The following is a 13,211-nucleotide window of genomic DNA, read 5'->3' as shown; positions in this document are numbered from 1 at the left end:
TTCTTCACCCCCATCCAAATCCCTTTCTTTGTCCATATGATATCATGTTGTGGTATTTTTCTATCCCTGAGCTACATCCACCCCATTTTCTTTCTTAATTGAATTATTTTGTCTTGTTAGGATGTACCCAATTTTGCAATCTGCATTAAACTCTTTAGGAAATAAGTCAACAAGGCACTATTTAAATGTATCAAAACAAATACAACATGGCAGGATGCGTTCCCCTTCGCCTGCCCACCAACCCTGCACTTCCGGGAGGCTGGCTGTCTTCGTGTAAATAATAGGAGGGGATTTCCTACATTTCACAGCTTATAACTCAAGGATGAGAAGGAGTCATAAGCCCTTCTAGCCCAAAAAGGCACAAGAACTATTCTTTCCAGGTTAACTTTTCAGTAAACTCGGAGGCAAAGCATCCTGAGGATTTTCCACTTTTCCCTTTTCTTTTTGCAGGAACTTTGATACATGAGGGGTGGGGATGGGAAGGCAAGAGTGTAAAAGGACCAAAAAGAATGATGGGAGAGGAGGAAGAGGGCAGGAGGGAGAGGAATGAGGGGCATTCTCTCTGTTCACTAAGGGGCCAGTGACATCTTCATGGTCTAGGAGTCAGACTCAACTCCCCACCAACCCACAGGCTCTCTGGACTGAATTACATTGCTTGAATCAGAAGTAAGGAACTAATAGAAAGTTCTTTGGGATTCTGAGTGTTCTTGCCTGGCCACAGGAGGAAGCCTCCTGCCTCCTCTTTGCCCATCCATCCTTCCAGCCACCCCCAACCTTATTTCCATCAGAAGCCTGGCATTTAGGAAAGAGTCAATAAATGCTGGTTCTTATGATTGTTATTTATTACACTTTGTCCATTTCAGCGTCAGTCACAGGCGGGGCCATTGCTGACCTCGTCTTCTAGGAGGCCAGGATGGGGGGGGCTACGTACCACATGTGAGACCATGCTATGCATATCTATCTAGCCTATGTATCTAGCCTCAGATGGAAAATGCAAGACTTGCCATTTCTTCCCATCTTCTCTAATAGTTCCTGCTTCCCAGTCAAAGGAGAAACTGTTTAGAAAAATCAGGCCACGATTACCCCCAAGAGAAAATATGTTTTGAGTCTAGTGAAGGCCTTTGCTGAGTGACATTAATTACACTCGTTTAGGCTTGACATTATTAATTAACCTTCTCAGCTGTTTATATTGTAGCCTCTTATTAAAACAAAATGATTAAAACAAATAATTAAAGAATATGACTACCACCTTAAATGCGTGCATCGTTTTAAGCTTACAGAAGGCTTCTCTCCACCATCTCATTTGATAACACGCAGTGATTCTACAACGTGAATATGGTAAAGCTTATTTTTTTTTACTTTTGGTAAAATATACATAATATAAAATTGATCATTTTAAAGTGTACAACGCAGTGGCATTACGCACATTTACAACATTGTGCGACCATCAGCATTATCCACCTCCAGAACTTTTCCATTATCTGAAACGAAAACTCTACACTCAGTAAACAATAACTCCCCATTCATCCCCCTCCCCAGACCCTAATAACCTCTAATCTACTTTCTGTCTCTGTGGATTTGACTGTTCCAGAAACCCACGGAAATGGAATCATGCAATATTTGTCCTTTTGTGGCTTTTTCACTGAGTGTAATGTCTTGAAGGGCTATCTGTGTTGTAGCATATATCAGGATTTCATTCCTTTTTAAGGCTGCATAATGTTCCATCATATGTACACACCATATCTGTTTATCCATTCATCCATGGATGGACATTTGGATTGTTTCTACTTTTCTGGCTGTTGTGAATGGAGCAGCTGTACATATGGACAAGCCTTACTGTGATATGACAAATGTGGTTAAGTGATCCACCTAGTCTCATGGAGGTAGAGGCCGGTTCCCAGTCCTGACTGTGTGTTAAAATGGCCATCAGAATGTCAGATTCCCTGGAGATGCAGCCTGGATGGAGCAGATTCTTTAAACTGAATCCATCTGATTCTTTTGTGCAGCCAGAATCACTCATGGCCCTTCGCAGGCTTTCTCTTTTGGGTTCTTCTCTCTTTTATTAAAGCTATCCATCAGAATCAGTGGATCAAAGTGGTTTCTCTTTATAGCATTTTAGTCCATAGAGTGGAAAAAATAAAATAAAAAATTTTTAATTCAAAATTCAAGCTTAAATAAACCCCCATGCTCTCAACACTGTGAAGCCCAGCGCTGGTTTGTTGGCTGAATATGTGGACCTATTTGTTTCTTTCATTTTAATCATCTCGTTTTAATAACACGCCACAATACAAACACTTGTGCGGGTGTAATGCAGCTTTGCTTAAGAAGTCTTGTTCTGTTCCCCGAAGCTTGTTGTTCCGTCTGGTTAAATGCTTATGCATTAAAATGCTAATAATTAAACTGTTACGACTGACTAATGAACTCCGCCAACGATAAATGATGGTCTTGTTAGATTCACCGCACAGCCAGCCTCTTTTTGTACTGAGAAAGTTAAAGGTTAAAGTGCTCTTGAAACCAGTGAGTGGATCGAGATGCAATTACAATTTTTCCTTGAAACTAACAGTCACTACAATAATGTTTCAATTCCAACCCAGTAAGAGTAAAAAAGAAAAAAAAATAGAGGTGGGGGGGGCTGGGGTGGGAGGAAGACTCTGCGCTCTATTCACGGAGAAGGATGTGGAGCTTTCTTTAGCCCACAAGGCAGATGGCATGGTTATTCAGACGGAAGCCTGCTGAGTTACAACATCCGGCCTAGAACCGGTCTTCCCAAGAATGCAGACAGAAATAGTTTTTCAGGACACAGCGGCAGGTGACCCAGCGTCATGGGTACGATTTGGACCGTGATGGCTAAACAATGCAGAAAGTTTCTCCCCACTTCTCCTTGCTATTTGGAGGAAGTTGCTTAATGTCTCTGGACCCCGACTTTCTCATTCTTAAGAGCAGAATAATAATTGCAACTCTCTGTGGCAAACATTTGCTTGGTCCTGCTGAGCAGTTAGTTTCCGCTCTTCCACTCACAGCCTCCAAGCCAAGCCTTGCTCCTGGGCTTTCCATTCACGCGGTTTGTTTTGGTGGGAGTTGATTCCAACCCCCAAGCCCCAGGGGTGAGCACGTGACCAGGCCCGGCCAATCAGAGCCTCACGTCCATCTGGCCTCCACTGCGGGGCATCAGTCAGCGCAAATCCTGGGGCTCCAGCCAGGGCTCTCCCTTTATGGTGGACTTGAGCCCACAAGGATGTCACCCTGGAGTAGCTGGGGCCACTGTAGCCGAAGGCCTTCTTGTCACAGGCTAAACAGAGCTGAGGAGAAGAGGTAGATGCTTGAAGAGCTCGATTCAGACTTACCCTGGGATTTTTCAATGACAGAGCCAAAATTTCCCTTGTGCTCCCCGCTTTAGCCAGGTGGAGCTGAGTCCTGTAGCTAGCCAGGAGTGTTTTCTCAGGAAGAACTGTGAAGCTCAGCCTCAGCCCCGCCTCCTCGGGGGGCCCCTCGGACGGCCCCAGTGTGATAGGAGCTCCTTCCTTTGACTCACAGGAGTCACAGGGTTCTGAGTGGTCCTGGGGCTGGCATTTATAGAAGCTTTGTTTCTCCATCAGGTCTGGGAATTCCTCAAGGGCAGGGTTACCCCCCCCCTCCACCCCCACCCATGTGCTCTTCCTCAGGTCCTTAAAGCCACAGGCAAGGTGAGCTGGACTCGGTCAGCTCGGTGAAGATGCTGAACTGACCAAATTCTTCAGTGACAACAAAACCATAAGGCGGGGCTGGCTGAGAAGACCCTAAAGACATCCAGGGCTTTCCCTTCTGGAGTCCCTGTGCCCTTTTCCAAATATGCCTTTTTCTTTTTTTTTTTTTCTGGAGGAGGAAATGGAAGAGACCCGTATCACTTCTGTTCACTTCGCACGGTACCTGCAGGTGGACTCAGTAGGATCCTCTGACTTTGGAGAAGCCTCCAAAGCAGGAAAGGTGGAGACACTTAGCCCTGGAGGTAGGACTCTGCCAGCTGGCACAGAACTGCCCTGCTGCTTTTGGTGAAATCAGAACTAGTATCAGAGACAACCTGAGGGCCTGTGACACAGGACTTCGCCTGCTGCGTTACTATCCCTTCTCCCTGTTTGTGTTTTGAGAAGAGCTTAGGAGACGAGGTCACACAGCACTGAGGATGCAGCTCCAAGTGTAGACTATGAAAGGCAAGGGAAGATGCTACTTTGGGGACCAAGGTAGGTAAGCTCTGCTTCACCTCCTCCAAGAAGCCCTCCAGGATTCCCTCTGCTAAAGTATCCTTGCCCTCTTCTGAACCCCTCTCTGAACTCTCTTTCTGCCTCAAGTAGAACTATCTGCTCTGCCCATGATGCCCACAAATCTCCCTTACTGTATTACCATATGTCTGGAAACAGGACTCACATCAGATTCATCTTTGTGGCTTCACTGTACCCAGCACAGTGATGGAACATAGAAAATACCCAGTAGTTATGGTTTTTGAGTGAGTGGACAAGTGCATTTCAATTGGCTCCAGTGGAACAGGTCACTTTGTTTTTTTTCTGGGGAGGATTATTGACCACTAATCATAAAATCAGTAAACATTCATCAAGTTTTTACTGGCTTGTGTTAGAAAATATTTTTACAGCCATCATTTCTATTTCTAATCTTGTTTAGTGACCCCACTGTGGTGCATCATAGCTGCATTATTAATGGGAGGAAGCGGGAACCACAAGGTCCTGTCTCTCTTCTCTGGGAGTCACGGCCACCAGGAAACAGCCCCCTTCCTCCTGGGCAGCCTGACGCTCTGTTGGTGACCTCTTCCTCAGAGAGACATAGGCAGAGAGGGAGAAATGGGGTAGAAGGTTTACACAACTCAAACCATATAGTTTATATCTTCTAGTGGGTCCCTCCTCACTGCCTGATCTTACCTCACTTCACTTCCTTGGAGTAGGACCCTCCCTTCCCCAGATCAGGGCAAAGCTTTTTGTGAAATTCTTCACTGATGCAGGATACAGCTTCTTTGTAGAATTTGACATAATTGCAATTTCACATGGTTTTAATGATTCTTTAATTCATAGTCCCCTTCACAAAACCAAAAACTCCATAAAGGCAGGAACCATGTCTGTTATCCTCACACCCACCCACCCATCCATCCATCTATCCATCCACCCAAAATAAATATCTTTGTGTCCCAAGCACGTGTCAGGCACTGATCTGGCCGCTGAGGAAACTGCAGTAAACAGGACAAAATCTCTACTTGGATGCAGCTTACATTTGGGTGGGTGGAGAGAGTCCATAAATGAGAAATCAAATAAATGTAGGACATGTCCAGGATAATAAGTGCTGTGAAGAAAAATAAAGCAAAGTGGTGGTGGTGGTGGAGGGGGTAGAGTGATGGGCAATGGGGGCTCCATCCCCAGGATCTCAAAGAAGCCTACAGATTTGTCTCCCAGGATTTTCTTCCAAAGGAAAGAAATTGTGGCGGTCGCTGGTTCCCAGCTGGCAGCTGGCCCATTTTCTACTAAGACCCCTGGGTTCCTGCTTCTGTCCCCTTCTTGAGAAAGAAGCAAGTGAAAAGAGAGAAAAATATAGTAAAATTTCCAGTATCCTGCAAAGGGTCTGGCATTTAGTGGGCACTCAACATTAGATGAACGAATGCATGGATGGATGGATGGATGGGTGGGTGGATGGATGAAAGGGTGTCAACGTGGGGATATTTTGGGGAGGGGGGCTGGAGGCTGTGGACAGCCCCCAACCCATCTAGAGGAGAGGTGGGCTTTGGGAATGTGGGTGCCTCACCCTGACCTTTGCCCACTGCCCATGAAAGGTACTCCGGGGAAGTTGAGATGGGCCCAGGTGGCACCCACAGGACTCCCTAAGTCTCCTGAAGCTCCCCTACCCTACTCCAGTGGCATGAAAGGAAGCCACACCTGGTCCCTGGGTCAGTGTACTGGCCCAAAGCATTGAAGCAAAGGGTGGGGTCCCGGGGTAAGGCCCTAACCTGGTAACCACAGGAATTCCTCTTCCTGGATCCACTCAAGTGCAACAAAGGCTTGAAAGGCAGCTAAAGTCAGTTAATAAGAAAGCTGCATCGTGTACCTGATGAATTTTTTAAATCAATTATGAAACAGTCTCATTGATCATTTGTTAACATCTTGAAACCTTTACAAATTAATTTTACTGTATTAAAAAAAACTCTCACAGTCTGTTAACTCCACAAATGTGTTTTAAATTTGTTTTTGAATGCAGCAATAAGCTCTGTGTGTGTGTGTGTGTGTGTGTGTGTGTGTGTCCGTGTGTCTGTGTGTCTGTCTGTGTGTTTTAGACTGACCGTTCTCACATAAGTTACTCTGCATTTGAATGGGGCCCACCTGCCCATTCACAGACAGGCTGGGGTTTGGCTGTCAGTGTCAGCGACAGTCCTGTCCAGAGGGGTGGCAGCTCTGGTACAGTTGCCCCGTGTGTCTGGCTATCCTGGGCCAGCAGGGTGGCACCTCTGGAGATGCTGCTTAAAACTGCCACCCAACTCAGGGCCAGCTCTTCTCATGGGGCAGAGTTAGTGGCTGATGACTGTGGCAAGCGGCACCAAGAGAAAGGGACAGTGTGAAGGCAGCCTTCCTGACCCCCAGAAGGCAAAGAGGCACGGGCAGCGGAGCTGGGAGGCCCGGCTAATGAGGGGCACCGAGGCCGTCCGCAGACGCCAGGCTACCCAGGGAAGCTGGCAGCGGTCCTGTTCCAGTGAAGTGCTGTCCTCTTTTAAGCCGGTGACATGGGAACAAACCAATAAGAGGGGGCGTTGCCAGACCCATGAAGTGAAATGCACGGCCATTCTAACTTTGGCTGAGTCCATGTCTGAGTTCTGTTTTAGGCACCCTGTTTGGAGAAGGATGCAGAGATCCTGGAAAGAGGCCAGGGGGAGGCAACAATCACTTAGAAGTGTTGAAAGGCGGGATTAAAGGAGCTAGAAGTATTTTGCATTTTGAGGGGGGAAGGGGCCGGCGGGCTGGGGATGTAGAGAGATGGGGACGGCTTAATGGCTACCCACGTTCAAGTCTGCAGAGGGTTTGCAAGCAAGTCACCATTCATTTCCCTGGAGAAGAATGATGGGCATTTTTTTTTTTTTTTTGAAACAGGAAGGAATCAAGTTAGACCTGGGGAAGGCTGTCTTGAAGTAAAGGTGATTTATCACAGTGATGATCCCTGACTGAGGTTCTAGAATCTGCCTCTTCCTGAAAACCCTTAAGAATCAAGCAGATGTCTCTGTCCTCTGAGCAGTAGGCACAGCGTTTGCTGTGGACCAAAGTCTCAGTCTGATCTGACAGGCTTTTAAAAATTAAACTTTTCTTGTTTCCCATCTTATATTTCTACATAATCACATTTCTCATTGTCAAATATAGCTACATTAAATTTGTATTTTTAAATAAAGTTCTTTTCTGACTGTATGCTTTTTATAGGTAACTTTGAAAAACAGAAAAGTGTAAAGCAGAAGAAAAAAATTGAGATAGTGTTAAAGTTTCCTCTGAGGCTTTATTTTCTGGACACATAAATCTATAGAATTATTTCATCTAAAGGTTTGTATCTTGATTTTTTCCAATTTAGCCATGCTTCAAAATGATTTTTCCATGTGATTACAAAACCCTTCAAACTTTTCCCCGCCTAAATAATATATTTTTCTCTTTTTGTTTACAAATGAAATACAAAGTAATACAAACTTTAAGTATTTCAGAATTACATAATAGGAAAAAGTGAAGGCACCACTCCTCCTATAAAAGTACCCCCAGGGATAATGGCTGTGAACAGTTTGGGGCACATTCATGACCCAAAACATTTTTGATGACTGTATAGTATTCCTTCAAGTGGATGTGCTGTTTTATTTACTTCCCTGCTCCTGCTGTTCGACAGTTACATTTTCAGGTTTTCACTGAATTTCTGGTCTTCGCTTGTTCACTGTTGATGTGTTCATGTGTTTAGTAACTGTTGGGGAGCTCCGTGTGCACTGTTTGAGGCCACAGGAACAAAGCAGGGAACAAAACAGATGAAACCCATGACCACTGGGAGCTTCCAGTTCAGTAAAGGAAACTTGGCCATAAACAAGTAAACACAGAGCATGCCTGAGGTGCTGTGTGCCCCGGAGACAACTTCGCAGGGAAGGGGGCAGGGAGCGCCTGCGGGGCGGGGTAGAGGGGCTGCCATGTGTGTTCCTGGCCTGAGCAGGGCTCTCAGCCCCAACCTGAGCTCATGACCCTGGCTGAGCTCCACAGAGGCCTGTGCAGGCCCTGCCCCTTCCTCTCTGCTGCTGGATCTTCACCTTCTGCCTTTCCTATCTCTGTTACAGTCTGGAGAATTCTACCTCATGCCTTTTCTTCCGTGTGAAAACTTCTCAGAAATTAACATCAGCCCTTTACTTTGCCCATTTTCTTGCCTGTACACAACACAATTAAAACAACTGGGCTGACTGGCAGAGACCACAATCCCATCAGATGAGCCAAGCCCCTCCCCCAGGACCCCGATTCTACCTCCTCAGAAACGATCCCCCAGCCAGGGCCTTCCACAGCCTCAAAGCTTGGTTCCAGGTGGCCAGAGTAGGGGACAGGCACCCCAGCCTTGCCTAACTCTCAGAGGACCCCAAAGGCAAATCTCCTTCCCTGGTCTGTGTGAGAAACACATTTCCACCAGCACTACGTCCGGCCTCCCCGAGCCTCTGACAGGAGACAACACAGCCCTTCACCCAGGGGACCAGGGCAGGAGGCCCCAGCGGCCTGGCCCCGAATCCAGAGAAAGCGTCTGTCCTGGGCCTTCCCTGCCTTGACGACAGCCATCAGCTCAGAACGCTACCTGTTTGGGTCACAGAATCACTTAATAGTTCACTTAAAATCACCAAAGGATAAGCCCATTGGAACACTGAAAACATCAATTTGGTACATTGTAGAATACAAAAATAGAAAGTTTTTAAAAGAAATTTTGTGAGACAGGAATAAAGTACATAAAGAAAAGCTGTCTCCATCACTCCACGCCCCACTCCCCACAGCCCTCTCCGGAGCGGTCAGTGTTCCCGGGCAGGAGGCCCCACCCCGACTCCTCCTCATTCACTCTGTCTCCCAGTGCTCGCGCACACCTAGGGTTTTATCTGTGGTTTTCATGGACATGGGATCCTACTTGATAAATTTCTCTCAACCTATTTTGCTTTGAATACTTGATGGCTCTGCAAGTGGGTGAATCTACCTCGATCTTTTTTTTTTAAGTTTATAAGCACCCACACCCATATAATTTGCATATTTATGATTTTATTACTATGCTGATTTTTGAGTGCAGGCTCTTTTTTAAACTTGCTTCCCGCTCTATTCTCCCACCCTCCAGCTCCAGCTCACACTAATGACCTGTTTTGTGTCCTCGAAGGACCCTTTTCAGTGCTCATAGAATCATACACAAACACATAGAAACACAAGTACAAGATGATACACGTGTTACACGCGCACTGCCTCTTGCTTTTCTCGCTCACCGCTTTGTCGTGGAGAGGCCCCCACCTGCCCATATCTGATTATCATTATCAGTTCTCATTCACTCATAGTGGGCATAAGTCCTGACTTATTTGGCCATACTTCTATTGGTGGGGATTCATTTAATTTTTAATTTGGATTTTTGGTTACTACGAACAGCGTGGTGCTAAATAAACATCCTTCCGTGCTTATATGCAGACCTGTACCTTTAGGTAATTGTGCTTTTACTTCTGTGGAATAGATTCCCAGGAGTGAAAATTCTGAGACCTTTGACATGGTTTAAGGTTTAAAAGGAAAAATACTAGAGCAGGAGAACGAATGACGCGTGGCATGTAAGCCCCAAGTTTGGAGCTTCTGAGGTTGGGATGTTTCCCATGATTTAATTTACGGCCCTCATTCCTAAATGATTCAGTTCTGCCTCCTAGAGATAGAGCCATGGGGTCCCACGACTGCTCAGATTTTCCCTGAGGCTGGGATAGGAGAAAAAAATACTGAAGTAGGAGCAGGGGCCTCTGACTTAGCCTTGTGAACTTGGAAATTTACCCAGCCTTTCTGCACCTCCATCTGCAAAAGAGAAGCCCAGCTGGTTTGGTGCCGAGGGCCGGGCCGTTGGGGTCCCCTGGGCAGGAGGAGGTGAAGGTTTGGGAAGGTGCAGGCACCATGCCCTAGGAAGGCACCAGCTTGAACTTGCCTTGGCAGAGGCTCAGTGACAACCGAGGCTCCCTCTCCTTTCCCTACCTACCACTATGGCCTCACAGGGAGATTCAACTTCACTTAAAGTTCCTTTTCCTTGATGGAAAAATGACTGCAATTGAACAGAACAACCATCGTCCGTTTTAGCATCAACACATGAATGAGTCACGATGGATGAGAAGAAAAACCACAAATGCTTAAGGTGATTTAGAAAAAGAAATCTTTGTTGGAGGCAGGCTGATACAATCTCCACCCATTTGTTTGGCCCCGTTGTTGATTAACCACATAGCTGGACCAGGATGAGCCAAGAGGTGGAGCCGGCCAAGGGCCCGTCCGTGTCCCACACTTCGTCCCACGTATACAATGGAAGCTTGGACGAGAATGATGTGCTGAAATGGGGCGTAACACCCACCTGGTGTCCTGGCATGCGCATTGTGAGGTGTGTCATCGGTGTTACAACCTGGGGGAAGGGGCTGAAGACGGCTGTTCTAAGGGGCAGGTTCGCTTTGAGCCAATCGAGGGATGCTGAGTGCACTGAGAGGAAAGGGGGCTCCATGCAGTTGACTTTGTGGAAATGGTCTCTCAGACATCACAGGGCTTCGTGGAAAGAACAGGGATGAGCTACGGAGCCTGGCTCTGCCACCAAATAGCTTTGAGGACCTTTTTGGAGGCATCTCACTTCTCTGGGCCTCAGTTTAACCACCTGGAAACCAAGGCCATTAGACTCAATGAATTCCAAAGGGACTCTTGGCTGTAAAACTCTGTTTTCTTTTTAATTAAAAAGAACATTTCTAAAAACATGAAATCATGTTTATTACAGAGAAATTATAGAGAAATCAGAAAATATGAATGGATCCAAGAAAAAATGGAACAAACTATTAAATCTGAAATCACAGTAGCGAGAATAAAAATTGAAAAAAATCTTAAAAATTGAAATCATATGACTGAGCAATAAACATTATTAACCAACTCATGTATCTCCTCATAGGCTTTTTAAAATAGGCATATGTATCCTAGTATTTATATATAAAGTTTATACTTCTAGTAATCAGGGGCTCATTCTAGACATAGAGCATTACAACATGTTTAGTTGTAACTTAGCATGACACATGGCTTTCTTTCCACGTACGCGATAAACTTCCTTTCCTGTCACTGTCAACCTCATGTAAAACGCCTGCCGAGTTCTTCACATACAGATGCTCCAAATTTTATTAATGCCAGACACACTGAAGACATTTTGTATTCTCCACTATTATAAATAGTGCTGCGAAGAACATCCTGGTAATTACCTCGTCACATACCTCTTTAAATTATGTCCCTAAACAGGATGGTTAGAAAGGTATGAATGCATAGTTAATGGATGATGTGTGCCAGGCGCAGAAAGCAGAGGCCAAGCGGGGTCCAACATGCTGTTTAGAGGCAAGGAGAGGAGGGAAGGCTGAGTCAAACACACTAACCGTGATTTTGTTGAAGGAAATCTCTAACTGTGCTGGCCAGCCGGGCGTGGGTAGAGCGGGTGGGGATTGGGTGGCTGGTTAGCGAGATGCTTGTAACACTGTTCATGTGGCGCACCCGTGGGGAAGGGTCTATGGGACGTGTCCACAAAAGCTTTCAGAAATGCGCACCGAGTTGCGGGCATTGATGAGGGGGAGGTGAGTAATCCTGTATTGCTGGGAACTCAGGAGAATGTTCTCTGATAACAATCACTGCTCAGCTATTCCCCGAGGAAAGAACTAAGGGGTTCTCCTTCATTGACTCCCGGAATGCCAATTCATTGCCCTCCTCATTATGAAAGGGAAGAATTAAAGTTTTGGTCTCATAAACAAGGGCTTGCAAGATTACGGAGATAACAATGTCAAAGCACTGGAGTTCCTTCACGAACAGAAAAAATGTGGGAAGAGAATGGGGCCAGCAGCTCTGATAACGCGGCAGATGTTGGTACCAGCTCCTGTGTGTGGCATGCACTGTGATTCAGAGGGAGCCTCTCTGTACCCATTTCACAGATGGGTGGCCTCAGGACGTGGAGGTCCAAATGACGGGTCCAGCTCTACGCATGAGAGCCAAAGCAGAGCTGGAAACCCATCCTCGGTCCAAGGTTGACCATCCCTGCCTTGCCAGCTTTACTGTTGAGAGGTTGGAATGAGGTAATGTCTCAGAACGTCCTTTGTAAACTGTAAAATATTATATGTCTATGTGAGAGATTACTGTGACTTATAAAGCAGAGTTATAAAGCAAATTTTAAATGAAAAACTCAAATGGGCAGGCTGTAGAAGGCGAAATCTTCATATTCATTTTTCTTCACGGGACAGTAAGAATCATGAACTTGTATTGAATTCTGCTGTGTGATCTAAGTACTCCTAGGATGTTAACCCATTTAATACTCACAAAATCCCTGTGAGGTAGGTGCTATGGCTAGCCCCATCCTACAGACGGGAAACTAGGGTACAGACAGGCTAAATAATTTGCACAAAATCACGCTGTCACTGCGTGCTGCTGACTCTCATAGTCTGGGGTGCATTCCTAGATCACATAAAAATGTACTCATGCCCAGAAAAAGAGGACTTGGGTTTGACCTGACCATGTATGTGCTTTTGGGAAGTCTAGACCCACCCAAAGGTTTGCACCCCCCACCCCATTTTGCCAGACCAAGGCTGACCATGCCAGCTAAGGATCCACTAGTGCTCTCTGGGTCTTTCCTGGAACAGAAAGAGTTAAGTTGACCCACGACCCGACCAGGAGGACCCTGAGAGATTTTCCTTCTGTGCCACATATGTAGATGGGCTCTGAAGGCGGACATCTCTCCTCATTGGCAATCATGAATTTTTATGAAGCCAGTCCAGAATTCCCAGAATTCAGCCGGGTGCACTTTGCAGACCCTAAAATGCTGTCACCATGGAAGGTTTCATTGCTTGCACCTGCTAAAACATTTGAGGCATTTGAGAGGCAGTGAAACACATTTGCTTTTCATTTTATCTGACTTTGGAAACCTTTGAAGTGTTTAATAGTAGAGCCCAGGAAAGATCCCCGCCTCTTAATCATTTA

This window comes from Camelus bactrianus, chromosome 11, assembly GCF_048773025.1.
Source record: "Camelus bactrianus isolate YW-2024 breed Bactrian camel chromosome 11, ASM4877302v1, whole genome shotgun sequence".
Lineage (NCBI taxonomy): Eukaryota > Metazoa > Chordata > Mammalia > Artiodactyla > Camelidae > Camelus > Camelus bactrianus.
Note: the sequence above shows the minus strand (reverse complement) of the source record.